This window comes from Schistocerca americana, chromosome 3 (assembly GCF_021461395.2).
Source record: "Schistocerca americana isolate TAMUIC-IGC-003095 chromosome 3, iqSchAmer2.1, whole genome shotgun sequence".
Lineage (NCBI taxonomy): Eukaryota > Metazoa > Arthropoda > Insecta > Orthoptera > Acrididae > Schistocerca > Schistocerca americana.
This window is the reverse complement of record NC_060121.1, coordinates 767,904,008-767,923,206: the sequence shown is the minus strand read 5'-3', so window position 1 is coordinate 767,923,206 and position 19,199 is coordinate 767,904,008. Positions and strand designations below refer to the sequence as shown.

At 43.6% G+C, this 19,199-nt stretch overlaps 1 protein-coding gene across 1 annotated transcript in view; it reads left to right on the top strand.

Annotated features, from left to right (window-relative positions):
* The first annotated feature begins 456 nt into the window (after positions 1–456).
* Positions 457–19,199, top strand: part of LOC124607084 (UDP-glucosyltransferase 2-like) — a 64,997-nt gene continuing 46,254 nt past the window's right edge. The window contains exon 1 of the mRNA XM_047139273.1: positions 457–518. The gene's annotated coding sequence lies outside the window, so the exon portion shown is untranslated. The remainder of the gene's footprint in view (positions 519–19,199) is intronic.

The window sequence follows — 19,199 nt, the reverse complement described above, 5'->3', positions numbered from 1 at the left end:
ATTCGTACAATGGTTCAGTGTACCATTCCCGGCTCATATGTCTGAATACTTTCACTCTATATCCCAAAGATTAAAAAGTACCGCGACTGCACCTGGGCTCTTCAGTAGTTGTGTACTCACCTGATGATGGCCGGACGTCTCTGGGCCGAAATATCGTGGCAGAATGTCGACGGGATCCGGCTGCATACCCGGAAATTATTAGAAGAAGAAATACGCCGGGAAAATTTCAGAAGTCACAAACTATTTCCTATGTAGATTTGGCATGTCAGCATGATTAGCAGCTTCAGCCATGAAAAATATTCAGCGAGATAAGGTGTCCTTCACAGCAGTCTGACGCATCGCAGCTGAAAGTCCGTTGTCATGCTGTTTGCTGAAGCTATCTACGAGAAGCTACTAATTGGAAGACCTCTACCGACGAGATAACCTGTGACATATAAGTAACCTGCGAAAACGAAGTAGCAGCAGCTCACTTCGAACGGCTAAAGACATTGTCTCCACCGACTGCTAACGCAACTAAGGTACGTTCCGAGGAGAAAACAAATTCTCAGCCTATCTGTGGAAATTGCACCATATATTTCTAACATGGCAAAGTGTTAGCTTTGCTTTAATAGATCCGTTACATTGTAAGTACTTCAGGTGTAACCTGAAGAGTTTTAACCATGTTTTCTTCGTGCTGATTTTAGGTGCACCCAGGATAATTGATATACGCATATTGTCGTTATATATTTTTCTTTCTTACGAATCACTTAACGAGATGGCCAGCGAATAGAACACTACTGTGGAATGTTTTGCCGTTCGTGAGACTGTGTGCTACACTGCACTGCTGTATCCCAATATGATGTGGATCGCTCATAGACATAACGCGTTCATCGACAGAGCAAAGAAGCGCAGTCTTAAGACTCGTGTTCAACAGGCCACTGGTTCTAATCTCTGTCTGGCCATCTAGATTTTCCCGTTCTTTCCCTAAATTTCCGAAAGCGACTGCCGGAATGGTTCCTTTCGATAAAGCACGGAGGATGTCCTGCGCCATCCTGCCCTATACAACCTTGTGTCCTAATGACCCGGACTGGATGTTGAACGCTAATCTTCCTTTCTTGCTTTAGCCAATAATTTTAATACGATTTACTCGTAGTAACTGAATGATTATGTTTAGTTCACTTAATATAATTATGTTAACACAAATTTCGTTCGTGCTGAGATTTATAACCGGTCAATTGTTAAAAAGTTGTACTAAAAGTTATAGTAAATTGATGGGGGAAGGGGGAGAAAGGAAAGGAAAGGGAAGCAATTAATGATGTCAGCTACGTCAGGACTTCATGCGGAATCAGTGATGACGAGTGAAAATGTGCGCGAGACCGGGCCTCGTGGCTGGAATCTCCTGTTTACGTAAAAGCTGCCTTAACCACTCCGCCACCCGAACGCGGTATTCATCACGAGTGCGTGGGCTGTCTCGGCACACACCCCGGCCGCTTCACATTCCCACCTGGCGGCAACTACCCGCAGTCACTGTCCACGTCCTCCGTGCTCGATAATTTTAGATTCCTTCCGGAAGACGAACGTAAATGAGCATCTGCACTGTAGGTTGTGGATTCATTTCTCATCGAGGCGAAGCAGTTATACGAATGCGTACTGTCTGTTCTTTCTGACATGTCTCAGTTGCTTATAGTCCTGCAGAGCGAGGATATCGTATATCACGCCTTGTCTTCATCAACGAACTATAAATTACCACCGGAAAAATGTTCCTGCCAGAGCACAAAACAATTTAATATGTTTCTCTTTAAAATACTCTGCCTAAAATGTGGGAAACCAGCTGCCTCAATCCTGATTCCGTCTTTCTCACTCAAAATTTTGGAGTACGAACATGTTCGCACTCTTTTCACACAGAAAATTGTAAATCCATTTATACAGCCGTTCTTCGTGCTTAATAAACACCTCCTACTCACAGCCACTGTATATGTGTGTCTCTCTCCCATTGTCTCCTTTTTTGCCATTGATTTACAGTAATCCCACTGACATTCTCCCCTTTCTCACTTACACTGTCTCCTTTTTTCATTCTTACCCACTGCTACTGTCTCGACCATACCTTGGCAGCTCAAACATACTGGGTGCTCCAACTTATTTTCGCGTCTATACCCATGTGTGTAGAATGTCGGTCAGAAATGCGCCCACCTCTATACCTTCGTTATACAGGGTGAGTCACCTAACGTTACCGCTGGATATATTTCGTAAACCACATCAAATACTGACGAACCGATTCCACAGACCGAACGTGAGGAGAGGGGCTAGTGTAATTGTTTAATACAAACCATACAAAAATGCACGGAAGTATGTTTTTTAACACAAACCTACGTTTTTTTAAATGGAACCCCGCTAGTTTTGTTAGCACATATGAACATATATAGTCCGTGAGACGAGTGATTGGTACTGACAGTTCCGGCGGGCAGACGGCGCTGTTGCCGAACGTGGCTCACAGCACGCGGCGCCCTGTCTGGTACACGCATTCTCTAGCAGCAGAAATAAAAGCGAGACAAAATACAAGTCGTATTGGTACGCGTGAATTTATTTAAAGTTGATGCTTGAAATATATTAACTCGAAAACTGATAAGAGCTATTTAGTACAAGTATCTAAGATGCTGAAACATAATAAAGTTAGCCGGCCGAGGTGGTCTCGCGGTTAAGGCGCTGAGTCCGGAACCGCGCGACTGCTACGGTCACAGGTTCGAATCCTGCCTCGGGCATGGATGTGTGTGATGTCCTTAGATTAGTTAGGTTTAAGTAGTTCTAAGTTCTAGGGGACTGATGACCACAGATGTTAAGTCCCATAGTGCTCAGAGCCATTTGAACCATAATAAAGTTATTTGTTAAATTTCACAACTGAAATGAAAACTACTTTCGCAAGTTGTTGAACATTAGCGGTTTTGGTTTCCATTGTTAAGTATTAGCATTATTAATTTGTTCTACTGCAAGCTACAGAATAACTGGTCAGTGTATTAAGAGTTATAATCTGAAGAAAGTACTCACAATATGATGATCTGGTTGTAGATCGATAGCAAACTCCATCCTTACATTCTTGAATACGTTGTAGTTACTGTAATGGAAAAACACCACTCACATCACTGTCAGAATCTGATTTGACATTGTCTTCCTCAGCACTACTCGAACTATCACTGCTCCCTCCCAGATTTATAATTAAATTTTCGATGCTTTCTTCCACAACCCCTTCGGTTTTGGCCGCCTCTCTGATGGCACTTGCAGTGCTGTTTACAATTTTAGCCCACGTCTCGCTTGTCACTTTATTGATAGCTGCTGGAAGGAGAGTTTCCACTTCAGAGATCGTGAATTTTTTATTGTTTGCAGCAATGTAATTTTTTATCTGCGCTCACACTCCTTCAATTGCATTGAAGTGACAGTGGTATGGAGCAAGCCGAACGATTTCATGCCCGTGCCTTTTAGCAATCTCGTCAATTACATATGTTGGAAATTGGGGTTTCTTTTGTGCCACAATTTCGAGCAGTTCCGCCTTCCTTAAATCTTCTCTGAAATCTACTTTTCGCCGTTTCAACCACTGAATTATATCGTCTTTTTTTGTTGCCAAGGTTGGTGCCTTATCGTGAACAACGGAATGATAAGGCGCATTGACCATAACAATCACTGATGGACTTGTCAGATTCGTCATAAGCGATGTCTCGAACCATTCTTGAAATACTACACTGTTCATTTCTTCATGGTAATCTCCCGTCTTTTTTGACCGAAACATTTTCAAGCAGTTTGGCACAAAACCTTTCGATGTTCCTGCATGTAAGACAATAATACGCCCTCCTTTGCCAACAGGCACTGCCATTGTCCCCTCGGGCGTTCCATCATTCCAGCCTCTACGTAAAGAATGGCTGGCATTGACCCAAGTTTCATCTAACCACACTATACTTTCGAATTCCACACCCATGATCCTGCGCAGAAATCTGCACCGCCATGCAACTTCATCTGTCCTTTCCATTAATATTTTGCGTCCGTTAAACATTGAATAGCTGAAGCCTATGTCTTTCAACACTGTACGCAATGAAAATTTGCTCCCTTTAAAAATATCGTCTTTCTGAAGCGACACCTGTAATTTAGATAGAGTGGGTTGTTCCCTTCTCTTATAATAGCTGTATATATGACGACGAATAGCGTCTTTCTGAAAATCGTCCAAAGCTGTCACCTGCTTATTTCTCGGTCGCTTCTTTCCTGGTGTGTGCAGCTTTGTTGTGCCACTCTCGTCACAATCTACACTATACTGTTCTTTCCCTGTCTTTACAACAGTGTTCTTACTTATTTTCAATGCTGCTGCAGTTCTCTTCACAACCTGAACAACAGGAATTAAGGGCCAACCTTTGTCCTCTTCTTTCTCAAAGTAATCCCTCACAGAGCACACGAATTCACGGGCCTGGGTGTGTAGCACACTTTTCTTCCTCCGTTTCATTTCTTGTGCTGGGCTAGTACTACCCGCCGCACTAGACTTGTTTACAACGAAACATAAACAGAGAAACACTAAAAACAACAAAAACTAAAGAAACTGCGAATTCAACTTCAGACAAACGACGAACGACAACACCGCCTGCACGCGAGACACTGGTAAGTTTCATGAGCGCGCGCGACCGGGTTTCAGAGCGGCAACGTGGCCCTTGCTACCCGCTCAAAGTTAGGCCGTCATTGGCTGCCTGCCTGCGGTCGCTAGGCAACGGAAAGACGCTACCGAGCTGTCAATACCAAAGACTCGTCTCCCAGACTATAAACAAATACGTAATCAGTGCCGTTTGTTGCATTGTAAAATGTTAATTACATCCGGAGATATTGTAATCTAAAGTTGATGCTTGAGTACCACTCCTCCGCTGTTCGATCGTGTGTATCGGAGAGCACTGCAACATACATCGCGTTTCTACAGAATGATCTGCCAACGTTGCTCGCAAATGTCCCACTGGAAACGCGTCGACGTATGTGGTATCAGCATGATGGTGCACCTGCACATTCCGCAATTAACACTAGGCTGACCCTTGACAGGATGTTCGACGGGCGTTTCATAGGACGTGGAGGACGCATAAATTGGCCAGCCCGTTCTCCTGATCTTACACCTCTGGACTGTGTACCGTAATGTGCCTACAACCCCAGAGGATATGAAACAACGTATTGTGGCAGACTGCGGCGATATTACACCAGATGTACTGCGGCGTGTACGACATTCATTATGCCAGAGATTGCAATCGTGTGCAGCAAACGATGGCCACCACATTGAACATCTATTGGCCTGAAATGTCGGGACACACTCTATTCCACACCGTAATTGAAAACGGAAACCACGTGTGTACGTGTACATCACCCCTCATGGTAATGTACATGTGCGTCAGTGAAAAAGACCAATAAAAAGGTGTTAGCATGTGGACGTAATGTGCTGTTCCAGTCTCTTCTGTACCTAAGGTCCATCACCGTTCTCTTTGGATCCCTACGTAATTCGGTGCTCTCCGATACACACGATCGAACAGCGGAGGAGTGGTACTCAAGCGTCAACTTTAGATTACAATATCTCCGGATGTAATTAACATTTTACAATGCAACAAACGGCACTGATTACGTATTTGTTTATATGTTCATATGTGCTAACAAAACTAACGGGGTTCCATTTAAAAAAACGTAGGTTTGTGTTAAAAAACATACTTCCGTGCATTTTTGTGTGGTTTGTATTAAACAGTTACACTAGCCCCTCTCCTCACGTTCGGTCTGTGGAATCGGTTCGTCAGTATTTGATGTGGTTTACGAAATATATCCAGCGGTAACGTTAGGTGACTCACCCTGTATAGTTCGTCGGTCTCAGAGGGATCCAGACACTCCCCTCCCCAAGCCATTGTATGGTTTCAAGTCGTCTGCATTTTTTTATTGCTACTGTCTCCTCTCTCTTTCCACCACTGCTTCTAATTCCGTTCGTATCTCTCTCTCTTCTGCTGCCACTGCCTCTCTTCCACCATAACTTTCTCCTCCCTCATTTTCTCTCACTGGTACTGTCTCCTCTCCCTTCCACCGCCACTGCCTCTCCGCTATTCTCTTTCAGCGCAAAAAATTTCATATTGCATAATTTTTCCTGTGGAACGTGGAATAATGATTGAGACAGCTGGTACCCTACTTTTCTATTATTCTTTCAAAGAGGAACATATTCAACTTACATGTTCTCCGACTGGAGCATTTTGCCCTGGATCCCTTATTTTCCTGCAACAGTAGGGTGTGCTGCTTGCACACGGTTAATGTGACCACTGCCTGTGTTCGGTGTCAAAGAGCAATAATCACTCACAGACGGAAGGTGGCAGCACTAGCAGCGGTGGGATACTTAACCAATTGACTATCAATTTTTTTCACACATTAAGATAGGGTTACTTTAACTAATGTTGCAGTCAGACGTAACAACACGAAAACAGCATTTCCGTTTCATCTGCCAATACGGGGAGGGGTAGAACATACAAGGTTACTCATAAGTACCTCTGGCGCTTCAGAAGACGAAACACAGAAATTAAGACATATAGATTCCCCCTTCCCCTTCGTTTTCCCTCTCCTCCCTCCCTTCCTTTCTACCCCTCATCTGTTTAGGTCCCCCCCTCCCCCATCTGCCCTTCGCTGTGGTGAGTCATCTTCGTGCCGACTTTTTAGTGCAATGTTTGCAGTGAGTATTAAGTGTTGTGCGTCTTTTCCGAAGTGTTGCAAACGGACACCATACTGTCCGCCGTTTTACAAATTAAGTCACTGTTTTATCGCCTTCTTTTATTGTTTATTATCTTCCTCTTTTTAAAACAAATTCTGTAGGCTGAAGAGCATCGTACTATCTGCTGCCAGCCCGACCCCTTCGGGGGCAATCGAAATTCAATAAAAGAAAAAAAAAGACATATAGAGAAACGACACACATCAATGGACAGAGCACCTCTCCCAGTATGTAACTCATAGTATGGGTGCACAGCATGGGCTTCGTTTGTAATGTACCACCGGCCGCTGTGGCAAGCGATTCTAGGCGCTTCAGCCCGGAACCGCGCTGCTGCTACGGTCGCAGGTTCGAATCCTGCCTCAGGCATGGGTGTGTGTGATGTCCTTAGGTTAGTTAGGTTTAAGTAGTTCTAAGTCTAGGGGACTGATTACAAATGTTTCAAATGGCTCTGAGCACTATGGGACTTGACTTCTAAGGTCATCAGTCCACTAACTTAGAACTACTGAAACCCAAATAACCTAAGGACATCACAGACATCCATGCCCGAGGCAGGATTCGAACCTGCGACCGTAGCGGTCGTGCGGTTCCAGACTGTAGCGCCTAGAACCACTCGGCCACCTCGGACGGCGGGACTGATTTCCTCAGATGTTAAGTCCCATAGTGCTTAGAGCCATTTGAACCATTTTGTAATGTAGCAAAAATGAATACGAGCGTGCCATTCGTTGACGCTATGTGTCTTGGAAGGCACGACGGCAGCCCGCTTTGCAAATCTGATAACTGGACTGCTTATCTGCTGGCGCAACTAATTCTATGTGACAACAATACGGAGACGAGAATTAACTTTTTGGTAGTTTTGCTGTCAATGGCGGCATTAGAGAGTGAAATTAATTATATTTTAGCTTCTACCAGACAGATAATTTTAGCAGACAGACAAAAGGTGTTTAAAAGATAGTGGAGTGAGTATGCTCAAATTCTTGACATTGCGTTTACTAAGTTTAATCACAAAAAATAAAAATCTACGAAATTCCAATCTATTCTTATTTGGCACTACCTCTTTTACCCTTCCATAAAAAAGAACTATCCCTATTCAGGCGTTGGCCCTATTTGCTTCCAAAATTTCTACCAAGGCGATAGGCTCCACGGATCTATAATTACACACTCCTGGAAATGGAAAAAAGAACACATTGACACCGGTGTGTCAGACCCACCATACTTGCTCCGGACACTGCGAGAGGGCTGTACAAGCAATGATCACACGCACGGCACAGCGGACACACCAGGAACCGCGGTGTTGGCCGTCGAATGGCGCTAGCTGCGCAGCATTTGTGCACCGCCGCCGTCAGTGTCAGCCAGTTTGCCGTGGCATACGGAGCTCCATCGCAGTCTTTAACACTGGTAGCATGCCGCGACAGCGTGGACGTGAACCGTATGTGCAGTTGACGGACTTTGAGCGAGGGCGTATAGTGGGCATGCGGGAGGCCGGGTGGACGTACCGCCGAATTGCTCAACACGTGGGGCGTGAGGTCTCCACAGTACATCGATGTTGTCGCCAGTGGTCGGCGGAAGGTGCACGTGCCCGTCGACCTGGGACCGGACCGCAGCGACGCACGGATGCACGCCAAGACCGTAGGATCCTACGCAGTGCCGTAGGGGATCGCACCGCCACTTCCCAGCAAATTAGGGACACTGTTGCTCCTGGGGTATCGGCGAGGACCATTCGCAACCGTCTCCATGAAGCTGCGCTACGGTCCCGCACACCGTTAGGCCGTCTTCCGCTCACGCCCCAACATCGTGCAGCCCGCCTCCAGTGGTGTCGCGACAGGCGTGAATGGAGGGACGAAAGGAGACGTGTCGTCTTCAGCGATGAGAGTCGCTTCTGCCTTGGTGCCAATGATGGTCGTATGCGTGTTTGGCGCCGTGCAGGTGAGCGCCACAATCAGGACTGCATACGACCGAGGCACACAGGGCCAACACCCGGCATCATGGTGTGGGGAGCGATCTCCTACACTGGCCGTACACCACTGGTGATCGTCGAGGGGACACTGAATAGTGCACGGTACATCCAAACCGTCATCGAACCCATCGTTCTACCATTCCTAGACCGGCAAGGGAACTTGCTGTTCCAACTGGACAATGCACGTCCGCATGTATCCCGTGCCACCCAACGTGCTCTAGAAGGTGTAAGTCAACTACCCTGGCCAGCAAGATCTCCGGATCTGTCCCCCATTGAGCATGTTTGGGACTGGATGAAGCGTCGTCTCACGCGGTCTGCACGTCCAGCACGAACGCTGGTCCAACTGAGGCGCCAGGTGGAAATGGCATGGCAAGCCGTTCCACAGGACTACATCCAGCATCTCTACGATCGTCTCCATGGGAGAATAGCAGCCTGCATTGCTGCGAAAGGTGGATGTACACTGTACTAGTGCCGACATTGTGCATGCTCTGTTGCCTGTGTCTATGTGCCTGTGGTTCTGTCAGTGTGATCATGTGATGTATCTGACACCAGGAATGTGTCAATAAAGTTTCCCCTTCCTGGGACAATGAATTCACGGTGTTCTTATTTCAATTTCCAGGAGTGTATTTATTTATTTTTATTACATGATTATAATTAGTAACTGTGTACAAATGAGAATTCTATAAAACAGAATGTTACAGAAATGTGTGATTCAAAGGATAAACTAAAATAACTTTGTACATTACTTGTGCTGCTTCAGCTGAAAGACACTTTCTTGAAGAGATGGCGCAGCTGGAGTTTTCCTGTCCATTGCTATTGGCGTTTTCTGTCTCCAACAATGCCGTTTAAAACACCTACAACAGACTCAAGCTTCGTTGCTAATGACTCAGTGAATACAGCTTTCCATGAGTCAGCCAATCTCTTTCCTTCTTCACTGCTTACAACTCAAATCATTCTGTCTTCAGTGTGATACTGCACAGAACGTTACATTGAGCCTGCAGCTACCCAACTGAAGGGGGGACTACAAAAACATTGCTTGAATAATTTGCAACATGCGCACAGTACCTCGATGTGCGTTCGAGGGCGTTGTGAGTTTTTTGCAGGTACCACTAGTAATCAAGCTCCACTTTCTCCCCTCCGCCGAACATATAGTCAGTGGCCATTCTTTCGAACCATGTAAGCACAGGAGGGTCCGAGGTTCAGTCACGTCAGGTGTGACACAGAGTTAACACTCTAAGACGACGACATGCACATGAAGCGATGTTCATCGGTGTCCACGAGGCGACAGTCAAGGAAAAGTGAGAAGCCCGTCAGTCCGATAGCATGGAGCTGGTGTCGCGTCACATATTTTTTGCTGGTGACTTGATACCAAGTCGGGAGCCCGGTCATTGGCAGAAAATCGTCATGTATCCTTTTCCACACTCGTGGCCAGTTATCCAACAGTTGGGTACATGGTTTCTCCGACATTACGCAGAACTTTCCGCAAAATGGCCGTGTAAAAATCTATAACCTCTGATGGGCGCGTTGAGGGGAGATTCGAGGTCACATAGCTGTATTCCAGAATGAATGCCGATACATGAGAGAGCTGTATGGCGACACGTGCCACAAAGGCAACGACGGGAACAATAGACGATCTCCAATAGATGAATGTTTAGGGAGGTGTGTTGACTGGTCCATCGTTTCCACATATTGCTCATTTAAAGACAGTGCCAGTGTCCTAGCTTTATCCAGTCCTAGTCCTCCATAGAATGGAGAGAGGGTGAAAGTATCACAACGTACTTTAAATACGTGTCCTGTGCACACCAAAGGCTGCCTGAAGTCCGCGATCTACCACAGCTGGTAATGGGAGGGCGTATGCCACATGACTGAGATTTGACAACACGCAGAGGTTCAGGTATTGTACACGTTGCAGATGTTCAAGTCCTGGAGCAGGTTTTGGCGCACCATCACGTGTGCCATCTGTAGTAATCGTCGATAGATTGCTGCGTCTGTTTCGCGGATATTCTTTGCAAACGTCACTCCCAAATGCCTCAGTTCAGTAACTGGTGGAATGAGGGCGACAGAGCTCGGCCCGAGATCGTATCCGATATCCGGCGCTGCCGACTTTTTGATGTTCAGAACACTGCCCACAGCCTGTCCACATTATCGATGCAATTTAGTATGCTGCGGACTTCATTGGTGAAATGAACCAGCAGCAGCAGGTCGGCATACACTTTATAGCGGAATATAATGTCCAACAGGCCAGCCTGTGTGGCCGTGCGGTTCTAGGCGCTTCAGTTCGGAACCGCGTGATCGCTACGGTCGCAGGTTCGAATCCTGCCTCGGGCATGGATGTGTGTGATGTCCTTAAGTTAGTTACGTTTAAGTAGTTCTAAGTTCTAGGGGACTGATGACCACAGATGTTGAGTCCCATAGTGCTTAGAGCCATTTGAACCATTTGTCCAACAGGGTAATGCCATACAGCCTGTGCTTGAGACCCCCGAGGAGTGGCTCGAGTGCTACAGAAGTAGGTAGAAAGAGGCATCCCTATCATAGAGACCTCTTAATGGGTATTGCGCCCACTGTCCTTCTGTTTACCTGGACCTACTTTCTGGCTGTTGCCAGAAGTCATCATAGGATATCGATGAGCATCAGGGGATTCCCATTTGGTCCAACACCTATAGAAGGAAATTATTTTGCTCTCTACCGAAGATCCAGTTGAAATCGACGGAGACAACCGCCGCTCTCAGGTGGCACGCCTAGACGATCACCATTAAGTCTCTGAAGTCGCCAGTGGCCATTTGTATGTTGGCATCTCCCTCCTGCGACATCTGTTCTGGGGTGAAGATCACTGGCAAAGTCATCTTTATGCGGCCTGCCCAAATCCTGCCGAAGTTCTTTTAATTGGCTTTCAATATTTCAAGTGGCCAATAGCCGTTGACCAATTGCCCACCCACTTGCTTTTGTACCAGTATGAGAAGTCCTTTGATAAGGTAGGCGGCACTGCGCAGTCTGGGGACATGAGTTCTTGGAACACCGAGTGGCTTTTCAGCCTGCACACTGAAACCTTCCTGCTGACCACCGTTCATCACCGTTTATTCATTCTGGAGAGATGGAGTCAATGGCAACGGTGTCAGCCTCGTGAACGGCGTCCTACAGGATCAGTTCTTCTTCCTGCAGCAAGTGGGAGCTGCCGTGATCAGTCATGTTCCCGCAGCATCACTTTCAGTGTTTAGGTGAACGCTGTTTTCGTGTGTAGCCTTCTGTGCCAGACGATGGCGTTGACTCATACCTCACCAGCACAAAGGCTTTTGTTGCTGCGATAAGTGTATCGACTGCCGTCCTGATGTTGGCACTGTCTGCAGAGTTCGGTGGTATCAGTGACGTTGTCCAGAGTTCTTCCACTGGCCAGGTTGACTGATTGACCAGGCGTCAGTCTGTGGAAGGTGGTTCCAGTACTGCAACATCGGCCTATTGTGTATAGACCGACGGAGAAGTCGTGAGTGACACTGCGTGAGCTACTGGAAGGATTGTCAGCGTCGATGGAGGTGCCACATCCTGCCGCAGAAGTTGCGTGACCCAATGTTGGAGGCACGCAGAATGTCGGTGATCTTCCTTGTTGCATCTGGAACACTTTTCAGGCTGGCCATCATTCAAAAAACTATGTCCCAGCAGCGTCTTATTTGGAGGTATGATGGTACATGTCGTCAGTGTTCAATACATACCTGGCGTACTCGAATGAGGATTGGATACCTCTTGAATTGGGTCCATTTTTCTGGCTCTTGTTCTTGTACTGTACCATAGGGGTTGAGCGCCGCCACGACGTCTGCCGCCGGCAGTTCGAAGGGTGGTTTGAATATGTGGTAGCTAGTCCATAGACCCAGTCTGATATGTTCAACCTCGACATTTGCAGCGTTTTCGCCTGCTTGCAGAAGCAGAATCCTTCTATCACGTCCCAAAAAACCCTGCCACATCTAGTGTCGTCAATAAGGTTCACACAGATCGTGTTACTTACGATCGAAAAGTGGTTGCCGATAATGACAGCAGCTGGGATCTTGGCCTCTTTCTCTAAAGAGCGCTCGACAGCGAGTGCTTTTGGTCTAGCAGAGCCGTTTCTAAAAGTAAATTTTAATGTTGATTTTCGGCAGTGATCCACCGTGATCTTTTTACGCTACAGCGTCACATTAGTGTCCGCCTAAGGAAGTAAAGTGTGCTCATGCTGCAAGTGGAAAGACACAGCACGTCCACTCTCGTTGGCTGCTGAAGCCGGACTGCACCTGGACCATGAAAGACACAGTAACACAACAGTTCAAGTGGAAGGCAACACTTCCTGTAGATACCTTCTCTTCGTACAGCGTTGCCAGTTCATGCAGATGGCTGACTCTAGGGTTGTGAGAGGCAGCCACTTGGATTGTCACCATAAGTGTATGTTTGGAACATAGTCTCTGCAGCCAATGCCTGACGACCAGGTTCCATGTCAGAAAGATAGTACTTATGTTTACAAAGCTTTTGGCGTTGATACCCGTATGAGAATGCTTATCACAGTCAGCCGTTTTATCCTTATTGCCTAATGTTAGATTTTTTTTTTTGTAGACTTGGCCTGCAGCCAAATTGAACCTGTTATTGTGACATTAGAGCTTTGCTATTTTCTTTTAAAAGGGCTAATTGTGACAGAAATCCGAACCAATAATTTTGTGACTTATATAATAAAGTGCGATTAAAAAATAATTATTCATAAACTCCAGCGCCTATTTACACTAAACTAAAAAAGAGCGTAAATGGCCAATAGACAGGGACGCTCTTGTCAGTATGAATTAATAAATAAACAAAAAAACTACAAAAAAAAATTTTCTGTTGAGCCCCGACGTGCAATTGCGCAAATTACAAATTCAAATACTCAAAAACACTTTTCCTGTGTGTCAGAACGCATGGATTTTTTTTTCAGTTTGGTTACATTCCTATCTAGGGGCGAACGAAACGCATTTGTCACAAAGTTTTAAATAATGCGCAATCAGGATTATGTGAAGAATAATAATTAATATTCACAACTCACAGCACTTTTGAAGTTAATAAAATTGAATTTGCTTCTGACTTTTTAACACTGAACGAAAGTAATACAGTTCAATACTAAATCAAAATAACGACTGTTTAACACTGAATCAAAGTAACGACAAAGTGAGAGCTTAAAGAAAGCCGAAGCAATGTCTCATGCGAAATAACGCTTTAGTTCCGGTAATATCTCCGAAACAATTCAGAGTTCATTCAGCGTATGTTTTGAATACAAACCCAGTAATGGCGAACCAGTTACAATCATAAGTTCATATACCTCGCAAATAAACGCGTAAAAGTTTCAAAGCGCTGTGCTGTTCACCTAACGCCAATTATTTTGGGATCATAAGCTCACTGAAATGTTTCCCAGTATTCGCTGCCGACTAAGAAAAAAACACAAGTGCCTGATTTAGTAGTTACACGTATGTTTCGATGATGACTTGTATTTCACGAAAGTCGGACGATTTTTGACGTTGTAAAGCTTGAAAATGGCCTAATGCTGAAATCTGCATAGCGAAAGGAACACTCAAATATCGGAAATATTGTTTCCAAAATTTAACATGGCTTTGGAAAAGAAGAAAATTGTTAATTAGTTTGTCCAGTACATGGTATTTATTTAGCGAGATGCTACTTTAAGCTGCTTTGTTGTTTATAAACGAAATAAAATAATTTACACATACATACCTAAGTATGCTTCCACTACTTTCATCGTTTTATTAAATACTTTGGTGAAAATTCACGTTTTTATGCACAGGTGCGTATTCTGGCCTGTAATTTAAAATACATAATCATTACAAAAAATCTGCTATTGTGTTATCATAAAGCTTCATAAGCCCTGTCAATGGGCACTTAGATTATGAGAATCACACAATACTTTGTGGAGATACTAATTTTGAAATTTCATTTTAATTATAAAACCTCTGACACTGGGTAATTAAAAGCTACTTGCTTGATCGATGGCGCGTTTTCACCGATGCACTTGTCTCATTTTTCTCCTTGTATCGATGTTACGATTCTGGGTCAATTTTTACTGAATTAAGGTCTATTTAGCGCCTATACTGATCATTATGTTCAGTCATTGTGGGTACATCTCCCACACAACGTCACTGGCTGCCATGCATTGGGTTATCCCAGCCGCCATGCCAGATCACCAGCTTACCTCCTCTGTTCCTGCACATACGATATTTCTCATAGCCACAGTGTCCGCCTGTCACTGTAACTCGAGGGTGTCTTTATCTATTGGCAACACTATGACAAGTGTGCAACCGCCTCAGGCCACAGCTTACCTTAGCTGGAATGCTTCGTTACCTGTGAAAACACACATGTTCGCACAACTGTGTTTGTTCCTATCTTCACAACAGAATGTCCATGTGCAGCTGTGTCTGCTTTTTGAAGTTTGTGTTCACTTGTATAGCGCTACACCTCATAATACCCCCACCTCCAACTCCACATACATAGTGAAAGGTGCCGCAAGTAGCACTGGTGTGATACCCCCACTACATTTATTCACAAAAGTTCTAGAGGCTTGTCAGTTACATTATGTGACAGCATTTCTTATCCTCATTATTATAGTAAACATATACAAACATCTGTGTCACTGTGTATATCAAAAAGTAAGTACACATCTGCACATAAAAACATAAACAATAAATTCGATCCTGATAAATTAATGCTTCTAACCTCCAGTATTTGTACATGTTTGCACGTGTAAAAATTGTCTGCCAAATACAAATTAAAATCAAACTTCTGTGGTTTCCTATTCACTGTCTTTTTATAATGAGTTATTAGGTCATCATTAGTATTCTTACACTTTCTATACATTTTTCGTAGCGCGCCAAAACCACTGTTTAGTCTTCCAATGTATTTCACAGGCTTCTTACAAAGATGTAGCTCAGATCGCTGGTGCTGTCTCAATCTCTCCATCAGACAGTTTACATGATGGTAGTAAGAAATAGAAATCACCCAATGAGTCATTTATCATTTACATTCATCTGAAAACCAATGACTGGTCAAATGAAACCCACCCACTTTGTCACCAGACATCAGACGATCAAAGACTAAATCTAAGAGCGTTACTTGACAAAACAAACAGACAATAGTGTTTGCAAGGAGTGTATGCTATGTATATACTTTTTACTCTGATAGCAACAACCTGTTCTGTACAAATAGCTCAAGCCATACAACTATACTGAACTGGTACAAAGTTTCTCCCTCCGACACGAAATCAGAATTTCAAATACATGGGTTAGCAAAACAAACTAATTCTTCCATTGTTAAACAAAACCAAAAGTTGACTTCAGTTCCCTATTTATTTATCATACCCTTACTACCACGAACTGAATGCAAAACAACACAGACTAATTTAACCCTCAATGAATAAAAACCCCACAAAACAAAATAACTTGTACATAAATAAATCTATGACAACATTTTATATTTTAATTTTATGTCATTTGATTCCACGTTTTCTCAGTCAGCTGATAAGTTACCAGTTAACAGTCTTACCTCCTGCCACCCAGAAACGGTTGTTGTGTCACCAAATCAAAATCACAATACAAATGCATTCAGCAATTCTTGGAGCCATAGGTAGACAAAATTACATCTCACATACTTCCACTTCCCTTTGCGTACTTGGACCAATCATCCAGTAAATGCTATAAAGAACTATTGCGTTATTACAAAAGAAGCAATAGAAATGAATGTTTCTGAAACCGCCGTCAATAGGGATGACAGTTTGCAGTTCAGGACAGCCAGGAATCCGGCCATCATGAGCTTGAAGTAGGCACCTTAGACACAGGTCGAAAACATTAACATATCTGGCGAGGAAGTTAGTGTCAGCGATGTCATAGCCAGCAGTGAGGCAATATAACAGCCCAGCTGTGGCGTCAGGGCAGTCATTTACCACTTGACAATGGCAGAGGAGAGCTCAGTCTTTAGCTCATGGGACTTTCACTGCCTGTTGCGACAGGGTGCCTGTGAAGATTTCATTAATGGTTATTGCAGATGTGATACCCTGCTAGCCACTCTTAGCCCACTGTAGTTCATAATTTACCATCCCCAAAATAAACATAAATACACTTTACCCATCTAAAATTCTTAACTGACAATAATAATATTCAGTAACATTCGTACCCCCCTCTCCCCCCGCGGCAGACTATACACAACAGATGCTCACAGCAAAACTGACCCTCCAAAATGTTAAACTAAACAGAAGAGCATTTTTCACTTAATATACAGAAACTTAAATCACCACCACACTGAATGTAAACAGCAGCTGCTTGCATGGCCCCACATTGTAGCTGCTACATCAAAACCTTGTCTCTAAATACTCTTGTATCTGCAAGAGAATGTCCCAAAAAATAAAAGTAAAGTATAAATTAACCCTTGATCTACTATATACATTGGTACACGTTTCTGATCAGTTTACCCTATACCTTCCTTCTCTAGCACCTCTCCACTCATCACTTTTATTCAATCATAGCTTAAGTCACTGCTGTCTACAACTTTCTTTCACTGATAATTAATTAACTAGAAAATTTTTTACATTACTTTCATCATTACCAATTGCACTATTATCAACAGCATCAATCTCACTTGCATTATCTGCTTTACTAACCTTGTAAAAGTTTCATGATAATACACAACTGTTTTAATCCACAACAATTTAAAATCATTATTCCCAGCAACTATTTCATTATCATAAGTCAACTACTGATAATCATCAATAAATGAATGTGCCTGCACAGCCTTTTCATTCATATAGTTAGCAATACAGTTTTACATCATTACCATTCAATGTACTTTCAACTGCATCCACCATTAAAACATGATATACACAACAGAAACACCATCACTTAAAACATCTGATATATAAACTATTGCCTCTTCTTAATTACTTTCAATCACATGAACTACAGCCCTACAAGTAACCTCAATAACTGGAACATATACGTCCCTGTATTTCCATCCACAAACAAGTTGTCCACAGTCCTTGCTAGTTGCATCCAAATAACATCAACCCCATATCTAGAGCGTATACCTCTATGTACACCTCTATCCACAAAATCAATTCAACCATGTTTGTATCTGCATGCATACAACATTAACCTTCACTAGTCCAGAACCCACTTCACTTAATTCAGATTTTTAATATTGCTATCACACGAATATTCATCTCATCACAACATACATTTATTCTTAAATATCTTTAACATTTCGCGGCCCTGTCAGCAACTGTATAAATATTAATTATAATTTTAATAATCAACAGCCTCGATTGCACCGTTTACCTAGAATCTACCTAGGTTTCAGTCGGGATAACCCAACCTTCTTCAGAATAACAGTAACTACCGTCTGTCCATAGTGGACATCGTCAAGCTAAAACTACAAATCCGTAAATTATCGTCAGGCTATAAAACTTATCAGGAATTGCCTCGGCCCCACTTCGTGACCACGATGCGGCAGCCACGAGTGCTGTACTGGAACTGACCGTAGCGTAATGAGGCCCGCCTAGGAAGACACAATAACTTGCGCCTGCACATAAACCGTATGATAGTTACTTGTTGGGACAAGACGCGAACTTAACTTCTGACCTTGAATTACTAGTAAAGTGAAATAGAAGGTATAGCTGAGGAAAAGGGCATATGTTAACCTGCGCAGAACGTACATAGTTCGACTGTCTTAACATTTATGAAGTATTTATTGGTCATGATATGAGGAAGATATCATGTGCTTACAAGGTATGGCCTATCTAGGAAAATTTTGTGCTTAAGCGCGGAGTTTAATCACCTAAAAAGAAGTTAGGGGTGGAAAGGATATTATAAAGCCAACATCGTCATTATTACGACTAGGACTAGAAATTTTTAAGACGTAATTGTTAAGCACTTACTTAGCTATAGTTACAGTGCATGAACATCCTATTGACATAGCACACAAATGGTCATGATTGAACTTATGAACAAGTTTAGATCTAATCTGTAACATTCAGCAATACGGGCCATATAAAATAGATGGTCATTATTCAAGATTAGTATATTTGACCTGAAATGGTCTAGAATCAAGTTAAAAACTAATGCACGTGCCTGATTGAGCTTCTTGACGAATTTATGGTTTTGAATTGCAGAAAACACTATAGTAGGGGATAATGTGGCGGCAATGGGGTACTCAATTTGACTTCATAGAGGTGATCCACACACATAATGTAAAAACTGTGTGTGGACCACTGCCATCATAATTCTGGCCTGGTGACCACTGCCATTAAACTTAGGGAATGACAGCGGAAATATGCTCAAATCTAAAGTGTGACTTGGCGAACATTGCTCCAGTCAACACATTTAAAAACTATTGACCGACATAGGTCAATTATGCTCAAAACTAAAGCGTGACTTGGCGAACATCGCTCCAGTCAACACACTAAAAAGCTATTGACCGACATAGGTAAATTATGCTCAAAGCTAAAGTGAAACTTAGAGAACATCGCTCCGGTCAACACACGTAAAA